Source organism: Amblyraja radiata, chromosome 27 (assembly GCF_010909765.2).
Source record: "Amblyraja radiata isolate CabotCenter1 chromosome 27, sAmbRad1.1.pri, whole genome shotgun sequence".
NCBI classification, from domain to species: Eukaryota; Metazoa; Chordata; class Chondrichthyes; order Rajiformes; family Rajidae; genus Amblyraja; species Amblyraja radiata.
In genome coordinates, this window is record NC_045982.1 from 23,609,119 (window position 1) to 23,633,853 (window position 24,735).

At 46.9% G+C, this 24,735-nt stretch overlaps 1 protein-coding gene and 1 long non-coding RNA gene across 7 annotated transcripts in view; both read left to right on the forward strand.

Moving 5' to 3' along the window:
* The window catches only part of LOC116988564 (adhesion G protein-coupled receptor B2-like), a 514,190-nt gene that overhangs the window by 98,982 nt on the left and 390,473 nt on the right, over window positions 1-24,735 (forward strand). The window lies entirely within an intron of this gene.
* LOC116988565 lies at window positions 550-20,641 on the forward strand. Its single transcript, XR_004415991.1, has 3 exons — window positions 550-560; window positions 5,419-5,433; window positions 20,422-20,641. It is a non-coding gene; the product is annotated as an uncharacterized LOC116988565 (long non-coding RNA).

Consider the following 24,735-nt stretch of genomic DNA (forward strand, 5'->3'; position numbering starts at 1 on the left):
CTACAAAGACAGATGTGTACAGCAATTCGTTCTTCCCCCGCACAATTAAAGCATGGAATAATCTCCACCCTACTATAGTTACCCAACCAGATGCAACTAAATTTAAAGTAGCTCTTTCTTCCCAATAACCCATTTCTGGCTTAAGTCCTCCCCCCACCACCTCCAGTTTAAATTCCATTTGGAATATTTTGGAGGACCAAGAAACCAAGAACCAAGAATACCTCAGGAGTTAAGTATATTCAATAATGGAAGCATTCAACCCTTCTATTTAAATAAAAATAGATGCTAGAAATCTGAAAGAAAACATAAAATGTTTGATTCACTTTGCACTTCAGGCAGTTTTCCCAAAGGTTCTCTGATGTGAAAAGTTAACTTTCTCTTTCCACGGATACTTCTAGATCTGCTGAGGCAATGCAGCATTTGCTGTTTTTAATTGACTTATTCCATTTACCCTTTTAGAACATTATTAATGTTTATTAACTTGAAAAGTGCAGGATTGAGAGATGCAAGGGATTAAGTTCAGTTACAATTGTTATTTGACTGAGTAAATATAATTCAATGTAGATAAGGGAACCAATAAAGCATCTGATCAACATAGTTGTTATGAGTGGTGCTGGCTCAGAGGAGGCTAAATGTTTGTGATTTGTACATGAGAGCTGTTGTCAGAAGGTAGACACAAAATGCCGGAGTAACTCAGCGGGTGAGACAGCATTTCTGGAGAGAACGAATGGGCGACATTTCGGGTCTGGACCCTTCTTCAGTCTGAAGAAGGATATCGACCCGAAACGTCGCCCATTCCTTCTCTCCAGAGATGCTGCCTCACCGGCTGAGTTACTCCAGCCTTTGATTTAAACCAGCATCTGCAGTTCTTTCTTAGAGCTTTTGACAGTATGTATAGATCGATGAGGGAAGAAGTATTACTGGGCTTTGTTTTGGGGAATCTCTTCATTTTGGTTGAGGGTGTTATCTTAGCTCCATATATTTCAAGGTGGTTATGGAGATAGGGAAATACCAGGAATAAAGGACTTTAATTGAATTAGGGCCAATTTCATTAAAATATGACAGGAATTGGCAAAGATTGACTGGGAGTATTTACTTGCTGTTAAGTCTATATACAGTGCATTCAGAAAGTATTAAGACCCCTACACCTTTTCCACAATTTGTTATGTTACAGCCTTATTTTAAAATGGATTAAATTCTTTTTTTAATCATCAATCTACACACAATGCCCCATAATAAAAAAGTGAAAACAGGTGTTTAGAATTGTTTGCAAAATAATTAAAAATAAATAACTGAAATACCATCATCCCACAGAGACTTGTGGAGAAACTAACCCTGCTGGGCCTCAACACCACCCTGTGTCACTGGATCCTGGACTTTCTGAGGGGATATGTAGATAAAGAAGTGGAAGGTGTGAAAACAGGACAAAGGGGATGAGTTCAAGGAAAATGTAGAATAGATCATTGTTAGCTGGGAAAAGGTAACAAAAAGCAAACCAATAAAATGTAGTCTGAGACAATCAGACTGGTTGGAGAACTGGGAAGGGGCAGGAGAAAGCAAGGGTTACTTTAAGTTAGGGAAGTCAATATTCATAGCGCTGGGGTGTAAGCTGCCCAAGCAAAATATGAGATGCTGTTCTTCTAATTTGCGCTGGGCCTCACTCTGACAATGGACAGAAAGGTCAGTGTGGGAATGGAAGGGGGAGTTAAAGTGTTTAGCAACCAGGAGATCAGGTAGGTTAAGGCGGACTGAACGGAGGTGTTCAGTGAAACGATCGCCGAGCCTGCGCTTGGTCTCACCCCGATATATAGGAGTCCTCACGTGGAACAGCGGATACAGTGGATGAAGTTGGAGGAGGTCCAAGTGAACCTCTGCCTCACTTGAAAAGACTGTCGGGTTTCTTGGATGGAGTCGAGGGCGGAGGTACAGGGACAGGTGTTGCATTTCCTGTGGTTGCAGGGGAAAGTGCCTGGAGAAGAGGTGGTTTGGATGGGAAGGTACAAGTTGACCTGGGAGTTGTGGAGGGAACGGCCTCAGCAGAAAGTGGAAAGGTATGGACAAGGGAAGATGTGGCTCGAGGTGGGATCCCGTTGGAGGTTTCGAAAATGTCAGAGGATTATGTGCTTTATGCGACGGCTGATGGGGGTGGAAGGTAAGGACAATGGGGACTCTGTCCCAGTTGCAACGGGGGATTGGGAGCAAGAGTGGAGCAAGAGTGGAGCTGCGAGATTTCGATGAGACCCTGGTGAGGGCTTCATCTATGATGGGAGAGGAACTCCTGCTCCCAAAAGAATTAGGACATCTCCAAAATCCTGGCATGGAACACCTCATATTTGGCGCAGATGCGGCGTGGACGGTGGAATTGGGAGTAGGCGGTAGAGTCTTTACAGGAAGCAGGTGGGAAGAAGTGTAGTCTAGATAGCTGTGGGAGTCAGTGGGTTTATAATAGATGTCAGTCGATAGTCTGTCTCCCGTGATAGATCAAGAAATGGTAGGGAGATGTCGGAGATGGTCCAAGTGAATTTGAGTGCAGGATGGAAATTAGTAGTAAAGTTAATGAAGTCAGTGAATTCTGCATGGGTGCAGGACGTAACACCGATGCAGTCGTCAATGTAGTGGAGGTAGAGTTCGGGGATAGGAACAGTGTACATCTGGAACATGGATTGTTTGACATATCCTACAAAGAGGCAGGCATAGCTGGGGCCCATACGAGTGCCCATAGCTACCCCTTGGGTTTGGAAGAAGTGGGAGGAGTCAGTGGAGAAGTTGTTAAGAGTAAGGACCAGCTCTGCTAGGCGGAGGGGAGTTGGTAAAGGGAAATCGGCTGGTACTGCAGTCGAGGAAGAAACGGATGGCTTTAAGATCTTCCAGGTGGGGTATGGAGATGTAGAGTGACTGAACATCCATAGTAAAGATGAGGAAGTGGAAAACTGAAATCATTGAAGAGATGAAGGGCGTGTGAGGTGTCTTGGACATAGATAGGGAGGGATTGGACCAGGGGGGCATAGGATGGAGTCAAGGTATGTTAAAATTAATTCAGGAGCAACCAGTAACAACGAGTCTGTCAGGGCTGTTTTGTTTATGGATTTTGGGGAGAAGATAAAACCATGCGGGGCTGGGGAATGATAAGATTGGAGGCTTTGGAGAGCAGACAGCCAGAAGGGATAAAATCAGAAATGGTCTGTGTGATTATGGTCGGGTGCTCATCTGTGGGATCATGGTCCAAGGATAAGTAGGTCAGCGCGCCAGACTACCACAGCACCTCCCTTGATGATAATGTCAAGATTGCTGCAAAGTGAGTGGCGGGCTATACATGCAGAGGGGGAGTGGTTGGAGTAGGTAAGGGGAGTGGAAAAGTTAAGACGGTTGATGTCATGGCAGCAGTTAGAAATAAAAAGGTCTAGAGGCGAGACGGACCCGGAACTAGTTCAGGTGGGGGCAGAAGGGAAAAAAAGTTAGGCATCTGTTGAGGACAGATCGTTCTGTATCGGAAAGGGGGAGGTCAGGGGGGATGGTGAAGACACGGCAAGAGTGGGAGTTGGGGTCGGAGGAGGACTGGGGAGTGGACGAGGCCGAGGTGGGGGATGGTGGGTGTTCAGAGAGGAGGGGGCATGAGGACCAGTGCACGGGTGGGGAGCAGCTGGGACCACCTGGTTAAAGGTGGGGGAAAGGGAAGACCCAGTGGAATCACCACTGAGGTTCTCTGTAAGGGCGGGGCGCAGTAGGACACAGGAAAGTCAGACCACATGGTGTTAGAGTCTCCAGCGGGAGGCTGTGGTCCTGGTGCTGTGCTTGGAACTCAGGTGAAGCGACGACCCTGATCCACTGGTGGGCGGTGGTGAAGCGAGGTTCGGTGGAGTCGCTGGTGGAGGCCCGCAGGGGGGCAGGAGTAAAGATACGGGTCAGCGGACAAAGCGTTGGTGGCCCCGGTCAGAGGACGGCTTGGGAGGTGGCGAAGGCGGCAGTGGCACTGGGAATGTGATGAGAGTCGGTGGCTGCGGTGGTGACCCCAGGGAGGCAGTGAGAGTTGGTGGCGGTGGCAGGCTCGGTGGTCCGGGCCTGGGATCGACCGGGAAGGTGGTAAAGGTCGGAGAGGCAGTGGATGTTAGTGCTAGTTCTCATGGCGATGGCGTCACAGGTCTCGGCCCCATGCTGGTCGGGCAAGCGGCAAGGTCCAACGGTGGAGCCAAGGGCATGTGGGTAGTCGAGTCGAGGAGTGTCGGTGGAGGGACCTGTCTGGAGGCAGGCAAACGTGTTCCTTAGTAGAGTCGAGGTAGGCGAGGAAGTGTTTGTTAAGGGCGTGGATCTGGCGTAGAATGAAGTAAAGTTGGGGTCCATTGCAGGTCTGGGCGAGCGAGGCCGGGAGCTACAGGAGAATCAGAGCGAGGGCCTGCAGCCAGTGTAGAATGCAAGGGACGGAAGGAGAACTATTACGAAAAGCGGCAGATTGAATGTCGGTACCTGTAATCCTGGTCGATATGAATTGGCAACAACAGTCAGCACAGGGGCACCCTAAGGTTGTACGCTCTGTCCCCCGCTCTACTCAACCTACATCCATGACTGTGTAGTTGGACATGTTCCAACTCCACCTTTAAATTTGCTGACAACACCACCGTTGTTCGATGAATTATGCTTAATGATGAGGTTGACTATAGGAGGGAGGTTGGTTGTCTGGTTGAATGGTGCCAGCTCAACACCCTTGCTCTCAATGTCATTAAGGCCAAGCAACTAATTGTTAACTTTAGAAGAGGAAGGGCGAGGATCCATGGCCTATCTTCTTCAATGGATCAGTGGAATGAGTCAACAACTTCAAGTTCCTGGGTGTGAAAATCTCTGAAGATCTGTCCTGGACCCAGCTCATTGATCCAATCATAAAGAAAGCCCATCACACCTTTACTACCTCAGAATATTGAGGACATTCAGTATGTTGACAAATATTCTTGAACTTCTATAGGTATATGGTGGTACTGGCATATTGACTGGTTGCATCAAGGCCTGGTACAGCAACTCAAATACTCAGGATCGAAGGACATCATTTTACTCCTGCCATTGGGAAGAAGGTATAGTAGTTGCAGCCCCTTTACATCATTCCCCATCAGGAAGGCCTCAGGGGCCTCCAGTTTTTCTTTGACCAGAAACTCAATCAGTTCCCTCAACTAACACTCTCCTCCATCTGGCGGAACTTACCCTCGCCCTTAACAATTTCTAGTTTGACTCCTCTAGTTCCCCCAAGTCAAAAATGTAACCGTGGACACTTGCATGGACCCAATGCTTGTCTTTTTGATGGTTATTTTCTTACACATCATTTGCCTTCATCTTTGCCACTTTCAATGTGATTCCACTACCAGTCACATATTCCATCCCTACCGCTTTCACATAAATAAAAACAATCCATCCAGTCCCTGATAAAAACAGTAGGAATAGTAAAAAAAAGTGCAGGTAAAAAACAACAACATTAAAATACAAGTGAAAACAGTCATAAATTGTCCAGGGCAGCTGATTCAAGTGGCCAGTGCCAGAGTTTGTTATTAAAGTATCAGTGCAAAAAAAGCAGCAGAATCAGGTGGAGTGACTGTTTAGCAGCCTTACAGCCTGTGGAAGGAAGCTGTTTAGCAGTCTGGTTGTCCGGACTTTGATGCTGCGGTATCTCTTGCCTGATGGCAGGAGATCCAGGTGTGTATGGAGGGGGTGCAGTGTGTCCTTTGCTATGCTCAGTGCTTTTTTCAGGCAGCGGCTCTGGAACAGTTCTTATACAGAGGGCAGGGAGACGCCAGTGATCCTCTCTGCTCCCCTCACTACCCTCTGCAGAGCCTTCCTGTCTGAGCAGTTGCAGTTGGAGTACCACATGTTGATGCAGAACGTGAGCACAGACTCCACCGTGCCCCTGTAGAAAGTCCTGAGGATGTTGGCGGGGAGTGAGGCCTGTTTGAGTTTCCTCAGGTAGTGCAGTTGCTGATGGGCCCGTTTGACAATCTCAGTGTTGTTCCTGGACGAGGTGATCTGTGATCTGCACTCCGAGGAACTTTATGTTCTCCACTCTCTCCACCGTGGTGCCACTGATGTTGAGGGGTGTGTGTTTGGGCTGCGACCTCCTGAAGTCGACAATCATCTTGGTTTTGTCGAAGTTTAGTTCCAAGTTGTTGTTGCCGCACCAGTCCACTAGGTGTTTCACTTCCTCCCTGTACATTGTTTTATCCTCTCCACTGATGAGTCCCACCACTGTGGTGTCATCTGCAAATTTAATAATCTTGTTGTCCCTGAATCTGGCAGCACAGTCATGTGTGAGCAGTGTGAACAGCAGCGGACTGAGCACACAGCCTTGAGGGGAGCCGGTGCTCAGCGTGATCGAGCCTGAGGTGTTCTTGCCAACACGGACTGACTGCGGTCTGTAGGGGTTTTGTTTTTCCCTTTACTCCACAAAAGGATTCCCCTAGGTTCTAGACCTCGGAATTATGGTGGGATATGATAAAAGGTTGAATTGACCAGAGTGTGCCGATGAGAGAAAACAGAAACCAAGATGGACTCAAAGCAAGTCTAAAATTTACAGGCTTTATTAAACAATGAGAAATCGAATCTCACCAACACTACACAATGCGTGGCTAAACTTATGCTTTAAACTAAAACTATGGACGAAAACTATCGGGCACGTCGTAAAACTTACTTTAACACAAGTTACTTGCAAGCATACTCCCCCTTGACCTTTCTCCCCTCAACCTCCTATTTCGGGAAATTCACCAGGTCACCAGGATACTCACAGCGAAGTCGATGCAGGCCCACGAGCTGTCCAGCAGAGCAGGAAGAGCAGGAAGAGAGAGAGAGTTCTGGCTTGACTTCGACTTTTATACCTGAGCTTCCTTTGAAACCCCCAGGTGGTCCTCTGGATAAAAGGGGTTCTCTTGATGTTGCCCAGTTTCGATCTGGCATGAACAATAGGCTTCCGATGATAAGGGGTTTGCTGATGTCATGATCCCTCAGCCTGATCGTTATCATCCCCGATGGTGATTGTGCTTGTGCTGGCCTGTTTACCAGCGTCTGCTGAGGCTTGGTTCCTCCCTTTGTGTATCCAAGAGAATCTCGTTATCTCCGTCTCAGCCTTTCCTGTTCACACCGTTGTGTGATGTCCAAGTCCACAGGCCAGACGGGTTTGATTCTTGATGTGGATTGGGGGGGGTTTTTTCCGTTGCAGCCAGCAAATTTGTCTTTTAAGATATCCATGTGCTTATTCAATTTCTTCCATAATTTTGGAGGATTTGCCCAAATAACTTACATGCCCCTACGACACGTCCAGGCTCGCACGGACCGTGTCGATTGACAAAGTTAGTGGGCAATCCTCCAGCCTCAAGAGCTGTAAACACTCCTGGTGAGAAGGTGAAATTATGTACCCCGAAAGCCCCCTTAATCGCTAAACTAGGCCCTCGAAGCACATTAACTTACACTATACACATTTTACTTTACATCAATCCCACAAACCATACAGTACCCTCACGACCATTCCCTGAAAATGCAGGGATTACAACTTATGTACAAAAACTATTGCACTAGAGTACAGACATTTTACAGTGATGGGGTGTCGTTATGGTGACGTCGGGCGGCTCGATTTACCAGCCGTTGTAATTTGGCCATCCTCCTCCGCCTTTTAAATTTGCAATTAATGCATAGCAAATACACCACAATTATCATCTGGCAGATGATCAGAACATGGGACACGATGCGGACCCATGCTGGTACTATGATCCAGGACTCCAGGTCCCACCAACTTGGAGACTTGATCTCTTCGATCTCCCTGGCGATATCCAGAGTCTTTTGTTCCAGGGAGAAGAAGTGTTTGTGCGACAACTCGACCGCCACCAGCAACTCTTTTAATTTTTCGTTCACTGGGGGAATATCATACCCAAAATGGGCAACATAATTAAATAAGTCAGTTACATTTTCTCGTACCGAGAGGTGAACCGAAGAAGGTTCCGGGATGGGTAATATTCGCTGCTGTGCCACATGGACTTCTGCCCTGGGTTTAAAGCAGAAGCTGCTGTGCGGTATCGGGCACCACAGCTGTGATCCGTGCTGATACCGCTGGGCACTTGTGGTGACACAGTACGTCCCACTGCCTATATACGCCACCTGTGGAGGGACATGGTCTGCCGCCATCGCCTCCATGGTGCAGTTTATAGGCTGTGCCCCAACAGTCCTGAACCCACACTGAGGCCTAGCCTCAGCGCCCATGTGCTGGGGACACAGGATTACCTGTGCTCCCCGGCTCCGACAACCCAAAAGGTCAATGCCTGTCACAGCTTGCTCCCTCACTATGACATAGGGCGGGACCTTCCCGTAGCGAATATGCACCCCCCCACGAACAACTCCCACGTTCTCCACTCGGTACAGAGGAGCTGGTCGTGCCGAGGTTCCCATTACCGGGATTCGTACGACCACTCCCATTATGGTGTGATTGGATTTTCCGCAATCCACCGGTACCGGGTAGGCCTCGGAGGCCACACGAAGCTGACAAGGACTCAAAGTGCTGTTATAAGGGTGTAGCGCTGCTAGGTGCTGGTTGCTTATCCAGGAGGGGACCCGACCTTGCCTCAGGTCTTCCAGGTTGCTCCTCCCCTCCCCCAACAACCACGCACCATACAGCCCACACACCTCATTCTGTGCAGCCTGATCGGACGCATTCCGGTCCTCTTTAATCAAAGCGTTTATCGTTTTTGCATGTGTCTCCAATTGTGCTATGATTTCTTTTAGATGTAGAGTCATTGCCACCTCTTCGTGCAGTCCCGATCCTACCACCGCATTTTCCTCCCCCAGAACCTTTCTTAACTGGCCCTTCAACTGATTGATCTGCAAGGCCAGTTCTACGTTGTCCATGCTATTAATAATAGATGTCCCCGTGTTAAATGCTGTAAACCCGTCATTAACCACCCCTCGTCTTTGCCTACCGGACCCCAAAGTGAAATCCCCTCCCCCGCGGTACATCTCTTCTATGTCTATGTCCCCAAAATCCAGGTTGTGGAATTTCTGGAACATGTCTTTTAGCAGGGCCTGATATAATAATTCCGTCTCGCGGGGGCACCATGCGGGTAACCGCACTTCAGTCAAATTTAATACTACTGAGGCCACAGCGTAATGCACTCCCTGGTACAGCACCCTTTTTGTTGGGACAAGTGCTAACCCATTCTCCGGCCCTTTGGTGGTGGATGGACAGTTGTGAGGGTCGATCGGTTGGGCTGTGGGTAGGGGCTTCTTCACCTGAACCAGCAATTCGGTGGCTTTTACTGTCATCCCAGCCCTTGGGGCCACACATGCCTGCCCACTGCGGTCCCAATCTATCCCGTTCCCGGGGTTCTGCCACCACTTGACGAAAGTGATTGATGCCCCTACCGGACACGCCTTGGCAGACCCCCATAGACATAAATAAAGCCCCTGGTCATAGGCCCACCATTTGTCCCAACATACAGTGATCCCTCCCGGTGACCCCGTGATGGTCCGGTAGGTATCATTGTCCAGTCTTTCCCAGTCCGAGGATCGATCCCTCATGTTCAAGCTCAGCTTCCTGAGCCACCACCATCTCCCCAAAGGAACGTCCCCCTTACAGGTTAAACACACCCGCCTGCCCTCAGTCACCCTAACCCGGTCGGTAGCCATCTGTATCTCGGCACAGGGTATGGATGCTTCCCCGTAGGCGAAGCTCCTGTGGCTGGAGAACCTGGTCGAGTTCGACCCCAGCCACCCAGGCCATCTTCCCTCATGGGAGTATCCGGCCTGGCTATCCGCTACCAGGTTTCCTTGCCCAGTAGACACGAGGGGTGCTCTATCCCCTGAGCACCCATATACGATGGACTCCTCCGTGTCCCCGCGACGCGCCACGCACATTCGGAGGCACATCATTGCCATCATCCATACGGCGGGGTTATCCATCTGGAAAACAAAGCAAAACACCTCCTTGCCTCCACAAAGCTATCCGCCTAAAATGGCATTTGGGGTTTTGTTTTGTCTGTTATGGTCCACTTTTCCACAGCACATCCCTTCGATCCCGTACTGTCTGTCCCTGTACTCCCCTGTAGCTATACAAAACCTTATATCTAATTACCAAACACTACATCTACTTACACACAAACCAATGCTATATACAACGCCACCCGTCTCCGGGTGGCCAACTCATAACTGGTCCCCGTCACGCTGGGGCCACCCCTCTGGTGGGCCCTCCCGTGCAGGCCAGAACTCCTCCTGTCGAGGGGCCTGACTGCCCCTCACCTCCCTTTGCACTACGGGGTTTTGAGTTACCCCTACGTTCCCTGTGGAGACTGGGCTCCCTCCAGCCGCACTCCGTAGTGCCCTGTTTCGGCCACTCTCCTTCCCGGCCCTCCTGTGGCCGGCCCCAGCCCTAGGTTTAATTAGGGATGGGGACCACCTTACTGGGGGTTTAGGGACCCTGTCACTCCTACGTCTGACCGGGGGTTCCCACACCAGAGGTGATACCTCCATCTCCTCTGCTTCTGCTAGTTCTGCCTCTCTTAGGCAGTCTACGGTACCTGCCTGCGGAGGGCTGGAGTCAGCCTCCTTCTCCGCTGCTTCCAGTCCTCGCCCTGGAACACAGCCGGCTACTTCGGGCTGACTACCTGTGGACTCACCTGGCTCCCCTACGGTTTCCACATCAACCCGGGTCTGTTCTTGATCTTTACCCCCATACGGTCCCTCTATCATCTCCTGCCTGCAAATGGCTGCTGAGGCAGCCTTTAAAATGGGGTTTTGTGCCTGGACCATGGTCAGGTCCGGAGCCAAAACCACTCCCGCACTCTCCTTTTCTCGAGGCTGCTCCCTGGCTGCAGCTACCTGTCCTTCCTCATGGGGATCCCATGCTTTCCCACTCCTGGCTCCTTCCCTGGCCAAGCAATCCGCCCTCTGATTTCCCTCGCCTCGTGGACTATAGGGCGCCCTACTAGATAGAGGTGATGTACGGGGGTTGTCCGTGTGGACAATGCTACTGGAAGCACCAATGTCCAGCAGATAACTCCCGACCACATCCTGGACCTCCATCTTGACCCAGGGTCTCCCACATGGGCTACACTCTAACGGGCATAGGAATGTGGGCTGTTTCGCTGGCAGTCATAAAGGTGCCGGGGGTACGGATACGGGCGCACCCTGGCCAGTTGCCATGGCTACCTGTCCAGACCCTCCCGCCTTTGACTGCAAATAGGTCAATAGATCACTTAAATCTATTGTTACCTCCGGGGCTGGGTCGGCTGTTACCGGGGTCCTACCCCCCACTGCTCTACTTAGGTTTCTGCACTCCCTCTTGTAGTGCCCGGGCTTCCCACACCCGTAGCACACCAGCCTCATCTCGGAAGAGGTCTGGCTGCCTTCCTGTTTCCACTGCCTCCTTTTGGGGGGTGCCGGTACTATTTCGTGCACCTTGCCCTTAAAGGGCTCCTCCTCACTTCTCACCCCATTGCGATACGCAAGGGTGAGCTTCCTGATCACCTCCGCCTCGTTAAGGTTTGGGTCAGCTGGGTCGAACCAGTGCTCGGCCTTTGCCCTAACTCGCGGGAGGCAATTCGCCACCAGAGTCTTCAGCCAGTGAGCTGTTCTCCCATCTAAATTCTGCCTATCTAAAGGCATCCCACACGCTCCCTCATACACTGCCCACAGCCTGTCTGCGAACATGTCCGGGGACTCAGCTACCTGCTGCTTCGTCTCCCCCACCCTGGTGAAAGGACTACCCTGATTCAACCCCATGGCCTCCAGAACCGCTGTCTGTGCCGCTACCCATGTTTCAGGTCTTCCCCCTTCCCTGGAGGTCACTGCCTTGCATAGGTATGAATCTAGGGTCATCAGTAGCAGCTTTACCCGTTCTACCTCATCGCAATCGTTTATGTCGGCTGCCTGCTGCACCTCCATAAAATGCAATGACGGGTCTCCTGCCCTGGTTAACTTGGGAACCTGAGCCACCATCCCCCTCAGCACATGTGCCCCATGGGGAATGATGATATCACTCTCTATGGGCCCCCTATCTGCCTGCCCTACCGGGGGACCATATTTCCTTTGCCGTACCGGGCACATCTGCCCTACTCGGGGCTGTTGCCCCTTTACCCCTGGCTCTCCCACCATGATCGGTAACCCCACCACCTCGTGGTGTGCTACACATGGCGCGGAAGCCGCTAACTGAGGGTGCTCTCCCGCCCCTCCTTGGGCCTGTCCCTCCCCGGACAACCCGAACCCCACCTGCCGACCCGGACCTATCCCCGGCGCCTCAGGAGGCGGTCTATTCCCCTTTGCCACTGGGGAATCATCTGCTGAGGGAAGCCCTCTGCCCCCGGGGGACCCCCCTGGTCCTACCAGGTGAACCCGTCCCCTAGTCTTGGACAGAGTCTCCTCCAGCTGCGCTATCCTCGCCTGGCAAGGCCCGTGATCACTATTGCCTAGCTCGCTACGGGCCACCCTGTATGCTGCTTGTATATCCTGGAACTTTCCCTCCAGCTCCCTGCACTTCTGTGTACTCTGAGCCAGGAGTTCCTGGGCGTTCCTTTCCCTCTCCTTTGCCTCTACCACCTGGCATTGGAGGAATTCCTGGGCATTTCTGTGGGACTCCCTCGCCTGCAAGATACACTGCCTGGCTTTACTGCATTCCTCAGATAGCCCTTCCCCTTCTCTAGCGCTTTCTTCAGCGCTGGCCCTAGCTTCTCTCTGTTGCTCTTCCAGTCTATCTATCTGTCTCTGCATATTGGCTACCTGCTGTGATAGGCACGCTAGCCAAACTGCCTTTTCCTGCCCTTTATTATACAGTTTGCTTTCCGTCCATTGAGCTGCAGCTTCTGCGGGCTGCTCAGCTCTCAACAGTGCTATCACCCATTGTTTGGTGAGATTGATCTTTTTAAACAGATAAGAGGAGATTCTCTCCTCCATCTTGCTACGTTCTCTCACCCCCTCTGACAAATCACATATCCCAAACCACCGAGGTCCTGCCATGGTCGCCATTCTGTAGGGGTTTTGTTTTTCCCTTTACTCCACAAAAGGATTCCCCTAGGTTCTAGACCTCGGAATTATGGTGGGATATGATAAAAGGTTGAATTGACCAGAGTGTGCCGATGAGAGAAAACAGAAACCAAGATGGACTCAAAGCAAGTCTAAAATTTACAGGCTTTATTAAACAATGAGAAATCGAATCTCACCAACACTACACAATGCGTGGCTAAACTTATGCTTTAAACTAAAACTATGGACGAAAACTATCGGGCACGTCGTAAAACTTACTTTAACACAAGTTACTTGCAAGCATACTCCCCCTTGACCTTTCTCCCCTCAACCTCCTATTTCGGGAAATTCACCAGGTCACCAGGATACTCACAGCGAAGTCGATGCAGGCCCACGAGCTGTCCAGCAGAGCAGGAAGAGCAGGAAGAGAGAGAGAGTTCTGGCTTGACTTCGACTTTTATACCTGAGCTTCCTTTGAAACCCCCAGGTGGTCCTCTGGATAAAAGGGGTTCTCTTGATGTTGCCCAGTTTCGATCTGGCATGAACAATAGGCTTCCGATGATAAGGGGTTTGCTGATGTCATGATCCCTCAGCCTGATCGTTATCATCCCCGATGGTGATTGTGCTTGTGCTGGCCTGTTTACCAGCGTCTGCTGAGGCTTGGTTCCTCCCTTTGTGTATCCAAGAGAATCTCGTTATCTCCGTCTCAGCCTTTCCTGTTCACACCGTTGTGTGATGTCCAAGTCCACAGGCCAGACGGGTTTGATTCTTGATGTGGATTGGGGGGGGTTTTTTCCGTTGCAGCCAGCAAATTTGTCTTTTAAGATATCCATGTGCTTATTCAATTTCTTCCATAATTTTGGAGGATTTGCCCAAATAACTTACAGGTCTCTGTGTCAGAAAGTCCAGGATCCAGGATCCAGTGATACAGGGTGGTGTTGAGGCCCAGCAGGGTTAGTTTCTCCACAAGTCTCTGGGATGATGGTATTAAAAGCTGAGCTGGTCAATGTACAGGATTCTGGCATAGATGTTTTTGTTTTCCAGATGAGTGAGTACTGTGTGCAGCGTAGTAGAGATGGCATCTTCTGTAGAGTGGTTGGGGCGATAGGCGAACTGGGGGGGTCTAACGATGAGGGGAGGCTGGCAGTAATGTGAGGTTTAACCAGGCGTTCAAAGCACTTCATTACTATGGGGGTCTGGGCGACAGGCCACAACTGTGGAATTAATCATTTAGGCAGGCCACAACTGATTTCTTTGCTTGAGATTATTGTGGAAGTTTTGAGGCATGTGAAAACAATGGCTTGACTAAGGGAGATGTTGAAGTTGTCTGTTAGCACATCTGCTAACTCATCAGCACATTCATTGAGCACACGTCTTGGGATGTTGTCGGGTCCGGCTGCTTTCCACGGGTTGACCTTGGACAGGGTCCTCCGCATGTCCATTGAGTCTATGATCAGGACTGGCTGGTCAGATGGTGACCAGGGGCTGGCTCTCTCCTTGGATTGAACCCAGGTCTTTGGCGCTGTAAGGCAGCAACTCTACCGCTGCGCCGCCCCAGTGTTCGACATTTTCACCCTGGAAAGAAGGTTTTGACTGTCCACCCTATCTATCCCTCTCAGAATTGTATACACTTCTATCACGTCTCCCCTTAACTTTAATCTCCCAGAGAAAACAATCCAAGTCTATCCAACAGCTCTCTGCAGTTGAAACTTATAATTCGAGCAGCATTCTAATAAACCTCCTCTGCACCCTCTCCAAAGCCGCCACATCTTTCCAGTCATGCGGTGACCAAAACTTCACGCCATTACTCCAAATGAGGTCAAACCAACGTCCTATAGTGCTGCATCATGCCTTCCTGACTCTTAAATTCATTGCCCCTAGCAATCAAAGGAACATACGATATGCCTTCTTTACCACCCAAAGGAATAACAGGGACTGATCAGAGATCGCCATCGTCATTCAATCAGACTGATCTGATTGAATGAGGTGATACAGAGTGTATGGATGAGGGCAGTGCAGTCAATGTGGTTTACATGGACTTTAGAAAATCCTTTGACAAGGGTCCACTTGGGAAAATGGTCCAAAAATGTTGGGATCCATGGGAGCCAAGACCTTGATGACAAATTGGATCCAAAATGGACTTGGTGATAAGGGCTATTATTGCATTAATTCAAGGGAATTACAGAAGAGGAACAGAGGGATATTTGTGTGCACGTCCAAAGGTCCTTGAAGGTAGTAGCACAGGTTAAGAAGGCAAAAAGTGATACAGGTCATCATTAGGTTGGGCATTGAATACAAGAGCAGGGTGGTGGTTTCTGGAAGTGGCGGCGCTGTTGAACGGCTGCGGCTCGCCTGCAGTCCGTCTGTCTTTACATTTTTTGTTGTTTTTTTTTGTCTTGGTTTAGTCAAATTTTAGTTATTAGGTTAGGTTATGTTATGTGTGTGGGGGGGGCTGAAACATGGTTTTCTGTCTCTCCCTTCGGGGGAATGCGACTCTTTCTGTCGTATCCCCCCTTCTCTGCCTCCGTCTGCGCTGAGACCTAATGGCAGAGCTGGCGGCCTTCAACTGCGACCGACCTCGAGGCTCCGGAAGCAGAGCCAGCCAGGACTTACCAACGCGAGGCTGGCCAAATTCGGAGCTGTGGCGGCGTTCCGGCGTTCCATTGGCAGCGGCACGACTCGGGGCTGAGACGGCGCTCCGGTGAGGGCGGCCCGGCTCGGGCTGAGACGGCGGTCCGGTGAGGGCGGCCAGGCACGGGGCTGAGACGGCGCTCCGGTGAGGGCGGCCCGGCGCGGTGCTGAGACGGCGCTCCGGTGAGGGCGGCCCGACTCGGGGCTGAGACGGTGCTCCGGTGGCTGAGGCGCCGTTCCGGCGGCGGCGACCTGAATCTGGGGCTCGGCCGCGGGCCAGTGGACGACATCGTCGGGAGCTCGCAGGGCACAGGCTGGTGCCTGTTTTCCGGAGCTCCCGCGGCAACAGCTGCGTCCGCTGGACTGGAGGGCGGCAACCTCGACCACCCCGGGCCACGGAGCTTGAACCGGCCCGTTTGCGGAGCTCGGTTGAGCTGCGAGACTGATTACCATCGCCCGGTGGGGTAACAACATATTGCCTCAGCGCAGAGGGAGAATGAGGAGGGAAGAGACAGTAACTTTAAGACTTTTGCCTCCATCACAGTGAGGAGGTGCCTGGTGAACTCACTTTGGTGGATGTTAATTTGTGTTTATTGTGTGTTTTGTTGTTTATTATTATATGTATGGCTACAGGCAACGATATTTCGTTCAGACCGAAAGGTCTGAATGACAAATAAAGGATCTAATCTAATCTAATCTAATCTGGTGATTGTCCAACTTCATTAAAAAAATAGTTGCACCTCAGCTGAAATATTGCATGCAGTTCTTGTTGCCAATAAATTGGATGTGATAGCGCTGGAGACGGTGGAAAGAAGGTTCGCTAGAAGTTTGTTCGGGATGGAGTGTTTCAGAATGAGAAGAGACTGGAGAAGGTAAACTTTTTTTTCCTGATGAGGAGTAGGTTAAGAGGGGACATGATTGAGTTACACAGTAATCAGGGATATTGATGGGGTAGATTGCAGAAAAGTTTACCAATATCAGAGGTGAATAAAACTACAGAATATAGAGTTTGGGTAAGAGATTTAGAGGGCTTATCAGGAAACTTTCTATTTTGCAGGAACACACAGCTAGATGACTGGAGGAAGCAAAGTCACTGACAGCATTTGGGAAGCATCTAGATGAACAGTAAAATGACCTTGACATAGAAGTCTACAGGCCATGTGCTGGGTGATGGGAGGAATTTGCACTACGAACGTACCATTCTGCTGTGTTGGACTCATTGCTGTATTTATTGTTGTATTTATTATTACTGTATGTAAACTGTTTACTCTGAACTTCATGCGAACAAGAGATTTCATTGCTCCCTGGCGTTATGTGATAATAAACAAATCCGAATCCGATACTCAGGTATTATATGATAGTGAATTCCTGTTACTTCACGGTGTAGATGACATTTTTCAAGACATGACATTATTCTATTTATGATGTTTATTTGCAACGTACCAAATTTGGGACAGTAATTTATGAAGCCTTAAATATTTGCCCTGAGGAATATGTTTGTGATCTCTAAAAAGGATGATATTTTTTGTAAATGTTCTCATGAAAGATGGTTTCCACAATTTCTCAAGCACTGTTTTGTGTGTGTCACTTAACATGGTTAATTCACTGATTTGCACGATAAACAGTTTGAATGCATGCACTGTGTTTAAGAAGGAACTGCAGATGCTGGAAAATCGAAGGTACACAAAAATGCTGGAGAAACTCAGCGGGTGCAGCAGCATCTATGGAGCGAAGGAAATAGGCAACGTTTCGGTCTGAAGAAGGGTTTCGGCCCGAAACGTTGCCTATTTCCTTTCGCTCCATAGATGCTGTTGCACCCGCTGAGTTTCTCCAACATTTTAGTGTACCTTTGAATGCATACACTTTCTGGCTTCAATTTCTGCCAAGTTTAAAGTTCAGATATGGTCTGGGATAAAAATATTACTGAATTGACCACGGTTTGATAGAAGGTAATTTACTGGATTTGTACTCAAAGTCTGTTATGATTCAAAGATATGAACTTGAATTCCTTTATGACAGCTAGAGAAATTAAATTCAATTAGATGAATAAAATCTGGAAAGGAAGGATACTGGATAAGGTGACTGTGAAACTACCAGATATTTGCAGAACTCATGAGGTTTTAGCATGTTCTTTATGAAAGAGATCCGTCATTCTCACCCAGGCTGACCCATATTGATATGACTGATTCTTAATCTTGAAATGCCCCATTAACCCATCAGCTTCAGGGGCAATTAGGGATTGCTCACAAATGCTGGAATGTAGCAATGCATGCAACATTCACATTGCATGAATGAATAATGGTCAGTATTACAGTTATAAATGCCAGATGTAAAATTGTGCTCACCGTGTACTCCCAGAAAGCATTGATCTCCCACCTGTGAATGATTCTATCTTACTCCAATGCTCACAGATTTATGTTAAAGAAAGGGTTAAAGAAAAGAGGACTTTTTTTTTCTCTTTGTAAAGAAATGCTAATATATTACCACAACACAGACAGATTTATGACAGGCATATAATCCATGATAGGTGGGATGATTTACTCGTGAAATTAATGTTGAACAAAGAACAACAAGGTATCTCAGCGTTGGGCCTGGATAGTATCACTTTGAAGATCCGCTGATTGGTTGCCTGCCTTTTACCTTTTGTGCGAGAGCTTAAAGACTATTTCAAGTGTTAATAGATGATCCCTGTCCCATCACTAGCATAGCCACTAGCATCACCTCACTGATGAACAAATTGTAAACAAATAAAGCAGCTCTAGGAACCTAGGTTCATTCTTGACTATTGGTGTCGTCTGTATGATTTTTTGTGAATTTCCCTGTGATTTTGTGGATTTACTCTAATGCCCTCCCGGTATGTAAATTAGCCAACAAGTTAATTTCTTTAGAAATAAATGCCAATATAATGATGTAAAAAGGAATTGCAGATGCTGGTTTAAACCGAAGATAGACACAAAAAGCTGGAGTAACTCAGCGGGACAGGCAGTATCTCTGGAGAGAAGGAAAGGGTGGTGTTTCGGGTCACGACCCTTCTTCAGATCAACATAATTATGATTGTTAATTGGCCAACATGTTATTTATTTATTAAAACTTGTTGATATAATTATGACAGTACAGCCAAATTTATAAAATTATAGAAAATAGGTGCAGAAGTAAGCCTTTCGGCCCTTTGAGCCAGCAACGCCATACAATATGATCATGGCAGATCATCCAAAATCAGTATCTCATTCTTGCTTTTTCCCCATATCCCTTGATTCCGTTAGCCCTAAGTGCTATATCTAACTCTCTTGAAAACATCCAGTGAATTGGCATCCACTGCCTTCAGTGGCAGAGAATTACACAGATTCACAACTCTGGGTGAAAAAGTTTTTCCTCATCTCTGTCCTAAATGGCCTACCCCTTATTCTTAAACTGTGACTCCTGGTTCCGGACTCCCCCAACATCGGGAACATTTTACCTGCATCCAGCCTGTCCAATCCCTTAAGAATTCTACATGTTTCTATGATTCCCTCTCATCCTTCTAAATTCCAGTGAATATAAGCTCAGTCGATCCATTCTTTCATCATATGTCAGCCCCGTCATCCCAGGAATTAACCTAGTGAACTTATGCTACACGCACTCAATAGCAAGAATACACTGCACTCCCTCAATAGCTGAGTTGGTGAAAATATGGGGAGGATGAAATAGAATTGATGTGCTTGGGTACTTTATAATTGACATGACTCTGTGTTGTATTACTCCCTGATTTTGCCTTAATTGAGGTAATATGCTCATAACCCATCTTCATTTTGGGTTTTATTCAAGTGAATTTGTACTTTAGACAACTATCACACATATGACCACTCTCACGGCACTAACTTAAACGACTTGCTCTCTGTCTACAATTTAGAATATATAACACAAAACAGTACAGACAGGAGCAGGCCATTGGGCCCACCATGTCTGCACTGACTAAGATGCCAGTTTAACATCCCGTTGGCCTGCACATGGTCTATTTCCTTTTGCTCCCAGCCAGTTCACGTGTCTTCTATTTGGCTCTTAAACGCTGCTGTCATGAATGTGTCTACAATTTCTCTTGACAGCACATTTCAGGCACCTTCCATTCTCTGCGTAAAATAAATGCCTTGCAAATCTCCTTTCATCTTCTGCCATCTAGTGCTTGATATTTCCACCCTGGAAAGAAAGGATCTGTCTATGTAGCCGATCTATGCCACTTATATTTTTATATACTTCCAACGGGTAATTTCCTTGCCTTTTGATGTTCAAGAGAATGCAAGTCTGTCCAATGTCTCCTTATTGTTAATACTTTCCAATTCAGGGAACTTGCTGGTGAATATTTTCTGCACTGCCTCAAAAGCCTCCACATCCTTCCACCCACATGGTGACTAGAACTGCATGTAATTGCAACCCCTCTGGACTTATGAGAGAATGAAGAATGATACATTTTGGCAATCCATTTTGCTTTCAATCTATGTTGCGCTTCATTTTTAAGTTGAGTTTCTTGAAGAAATGTTATATCTGCTTTGAGTGATTTTAAATGTGCTAATACTTTACCTCTCTTGATTGGTTCATTAATTCCCTTAACGTTCCAACTATAAAAAGTAATTCCTTGACCCCCAGTTTTCCTATTAACATCTTGCATCTTATGAGTAGGGTAGTCTATAAAAGAGCAGATGGCTCAGCACACTAAACCCGACATTCCACCCGAACACAAGATAGATTAATTTTAAATCTAATAGATTTTCCTCCCGGACATATCTCCTTAAATAATACTTATAATTCAATTCAATTTTAAGATTATAATTAAGTAAAAAATAAAGAGAGTAAAAAAATAAATGATTAGTAAAGTGCAAAGAAAAGAAAGAAACTACATCTACAATCAGTGTTGTTAGTGATAGCCACACTAGCGTGGCTAACCATCTAAGAACTTCCGTAGCCTTAGAAAAAATTATTACTAGCTCCACGCTTTAGTAAAAAAGAACATTTCAATAAAAACAATTTATGGGGAGGGTGAAAAAACTGTTTTAGGTCCAAAGGATTAGTAATCAAGTAATGAGAAATGATTATTCCACTGAATAAATATAATAATAATAATAATGGATGGGATTTATATAGCGCCTTTCTAATACTCAAGGCGCTTTACATTGCATTATTCATACATTCCTCAGTCACACTCGGTGGTGGTAAGCTACTTCTGTAGCCACAGCTGCCCTGGGGCAGACTGACGGAAGCGTGGCTGCCAATCTGCGCCTACGGCCCCTCCGACCACCACCAATCACTCACACACATTCACACACATTCACACACAGGCAAAGGTGGGTGAAGTGTCTTGCCCAAGGACACAACGACAGTATGCACTCCAAGCGGGATTCGAACCGGCTACCTTACGGTCGCCAGCCGAACACTTAGCCCATTGTGCCATCTGTCGTCCCAATCAAATTAATCAAATATTAGTCAAATGTATTTTTTAAAAAAGCATTTTTTTATTAATAAAGTACCTAAATTAAACCTTATTTACAATTCATATTTTTAACTAGTTATTCCAATTAATAATAATTAGTAATTATTAGTGGTAGTTAGTACTAAAATATTAAAATTATATGTCAATAGCAAGAAAACTTGCTCAGCTATCATTATCAGCTTTCATTAGTCCTTGAGTATAACAATTTAAAGTTCCGTTTATTCTCAGCAAGATAATGATATATGAATATTGTTCAATCATCACTCGAATTCTCGATGTTCTGGGCAAACTCCAATGCTTTTCTCGATGTTCTGGGCGAACTCCAATGCTTCCTTGTGATCGGTGAAGATATGTTCCTTCTTATTATAGGTGACTCTCAATAATGCAGGGTACATCAATCCATATCTCAGATCTTTTATCTTTTTAAGAATCCCTCTTGTCTCGGTTAAATGCGTTCTCCTCTTGGCAACCTCTACAGGATAATCTCTAAATATACTAATCTTGTCTCCTTCAAACTGGAGATTTCTGGTGCCAGCATTTTTTTTCATAATATCATCCAAAACAGGATCATATTGCACCTTCACTATCAGTTGCCTTTCTAATCGGTTCACTATCGGTTGCAATTCTAATCCGTAAAGGTAAACCTTTTAAACATATATCAACTATTGCGGATATTGATGATAGATATAGAAACATAGAAACATAGAAAATAGGTGCAGGAGTAGGCCATTCGGCCCTTCGAGCCTGCACCGCCATTCAATATGATCATGGCTGATCATCCAACTCAGTATCCTGTACCTGCTTTCTCTCCATACCCCCTGATCCCTTTAGCCACAAGGGCCACATCTAACTCCCTCTTAAATATAGCCAATGAACTGGCCTCAACTACATTCTGTGTCAGAGAATTCCAGAGATTCACCACTCTGTGTGTAAAATATGTTTTTCTCATCTCAGTCCTAAAAGATTTCCCCTTTATCCTTAAACTGTGACCCCTTGTTCTGGACTTCCCCAACATCGGGAACAATCTTCCTGCATCTAGCCTGTCCAACCCCTTAAGAATTTTGTAAGTTTCTATAAGATCCTCCCTCAATCTTCTAAATTCTAGCGAGTACAAGCCGAGTCTATCCAGTCTTTCTTCATATGAAAGTCCTGACATCCCAGGAATCAGTCTGGTGACCCTTCTCTGTACTCCCTCTATGGCAAGAATGTCCTTCCTCAGATTAGGAGACCAAAACTGTACGCAATGCTCCAGGTGTGGTCTCACCAAGACCCTGTACAACTGCAGTAGAACCTCAGGTACACAAAAATGCTGGAGAAACTCAGCAGGTGCAGCAGCATCTATGGAGCGAAGGAAATAGGCAACGTTTCGGGCCAAAACCCTTCTTCAGACTGATGGGGGGTGGGGGGAGGGGGGCGCGGGGAGAAGAAAGGAAAAAGGAGGAGGAGCCCGAGGGCTGAGGGATGGGAGGAGACAGCCCGATGGCTGAGGAAGGGGAGGAGGGCTAACAAAATTGAGAGAATTCAATGTTCATGCCCGCAGGATGCAGACTCCCCAAGCGGAACATGAGGTTCTGATTCTCCAATTTCCGGTGTTGCTCGCTCTGGCCATGGAGGAGACCCAGGACAGAGAGGTCGGATGCGGAATGGGAGGGGGAGTTGAAGTGGTTATTGCGGACCGAGCGGAGGTGGTCGGCGAAACGATCGCCAAGCCTCCGCTCCGCTCCGCCGTAGAACCTCCCTGCTCCTATACTCAAAACATACCATTCGCTTTCTTCACTGCCTGCTGCACGTTTAAACATTGTTCATATCGGTAGCAGTATCTCCCTTTGTCTTATCTGCATTTTAGTTAGCATGGTAAGTTCATCTTTCTAGAGGCATTCTGCAAAGATAAAGGCCCAATCTCAACTTTTGTCTGTCTTCCTTTTTGACATGGTATTTACTCTGACCACAAAACTTCCTTAGGGCAGCACTGTGACGTAGCTGGTAGAGCTGCTGCTTCATAGCACCAGAGGTCAGGATCGATCCTGACCTCAATGCTGTCTGTGTGGAGTTTGCATGTTCTCCCAGTCATGGGTTTCCTCCAGGTGTTCTGGTTTCCTCCCACATCACAAAGATGTGTGGATGTGTCGGTTATTTGACACCTGGGAATTGCCCCTAATGTGTATGGAGTGGGTGAGAAATTGGGATAACATAAAACTAAAGTGAATGGTGACATGGGCTCTGCCGGCCAAAGGACCTGTTACCATGCTATATCTCTAAACTCTCTAAACTCTAAACAATACTTATCTACTACAATTACCAATACTGCACCATAATTTCATACATTGAATGCTTCAACCCTACAGAATATGCCGGTTGTTCTGCTGTAACACGATCGTTGTGTTCCCAAGAAACCTCATGCTATAGAAAATTGTGTTCGACAAACAGTTGTTTCAGTTGATGAAAGGAGGTGGTGGTGGTGGGGTGTGGGGGGGTTGTGACTAGAGAATTTGAAACTCACAATAAAATAAAATTTCCCCTCAGGATTTTCATCATAAAGGACTTAATAATATCTATAACTTGATTTATTTTACTGCAAACTAAAATCCTAAAGGCAGTATGTTACATTGTTTTATATAGTATCATGGCACAAGTGTCAATAGAAGCGATTGCTCGTCAAAATTCAATGGCCACCTGCAATGAAACAGGTGGCCATTTCCTTGTGTTTTTTGATTGTGTTCTAAAGTGGCAATCGTGTTTGTGAGGAAGGTTACCCAGAGACAAGATAGCTGATTTTCTGCTTGTCAACTTCCAAAGTTTATTTCAAGTTGTTCTCTAGTTCCCGATTGAAATTGTATTATAACAAATATGGGCCTATGTAATACAAATAGTGTTTCCTAATTCATCAATCGTATTATATGTAATTCATGGTATGGAAACATGCATTGTTGCAGAACCAGCTGTTTTTCTAGCAACTGGTCCATAATTTCACAACCTAACTTCCAAATATTGATGATTTGTCTCTCCAACTCTATATATTCCCCTCTTTGAGAATGATATTATTATCAAGCTCTTACAAGTAACATAGCTATTTCTACATTATTTCTACATTACAGTATTTACTCACTACCTTAATTGTTTAACCAAAGACCAAAATATATTTCTACGGACAATGAATATGATAATTCATTTGATAATAATGGGCATGAAAGATTTTCATTTGTCCTTTTCAGCAAAGTTTCCATCTCCTGGGCTATTGTGAAGTGTTGCTTCATTTTAACCTTAAATCTAAAATCTCCGTAGTTCTCTATTCCCAATTCCGACTTGTCTCAAAGATACCAGTTGTTTTAATTCTGTATCAGTTGTTCCAACATTTGGTTCTCAATGTTCCAGTGTCTGGATGATTTGAACAATTAGCTCCCTCTCTTTCTCGCTCTTTTCCTCTCTTTAATTGGCCTCTGTAAAATTGCCCCTAGTGTGTAGGCAGTTGTTGCAAACGTGGGATAACATAGAACTAGTGTGAAGATGGTTGGCTTGCTCTCAGTGGGCCATAGGGCCTGTTTCCATGCTTATCTTTCAATACAATTCTTGTGAACTACATTAATCATTACTACATTTTCCCCCTCTACTCTCAAGCTCTATGCCGAACAACTGGCATTTTAAACCAGTCCGTGCAAACCTGTACTGTCCCTGCCTGC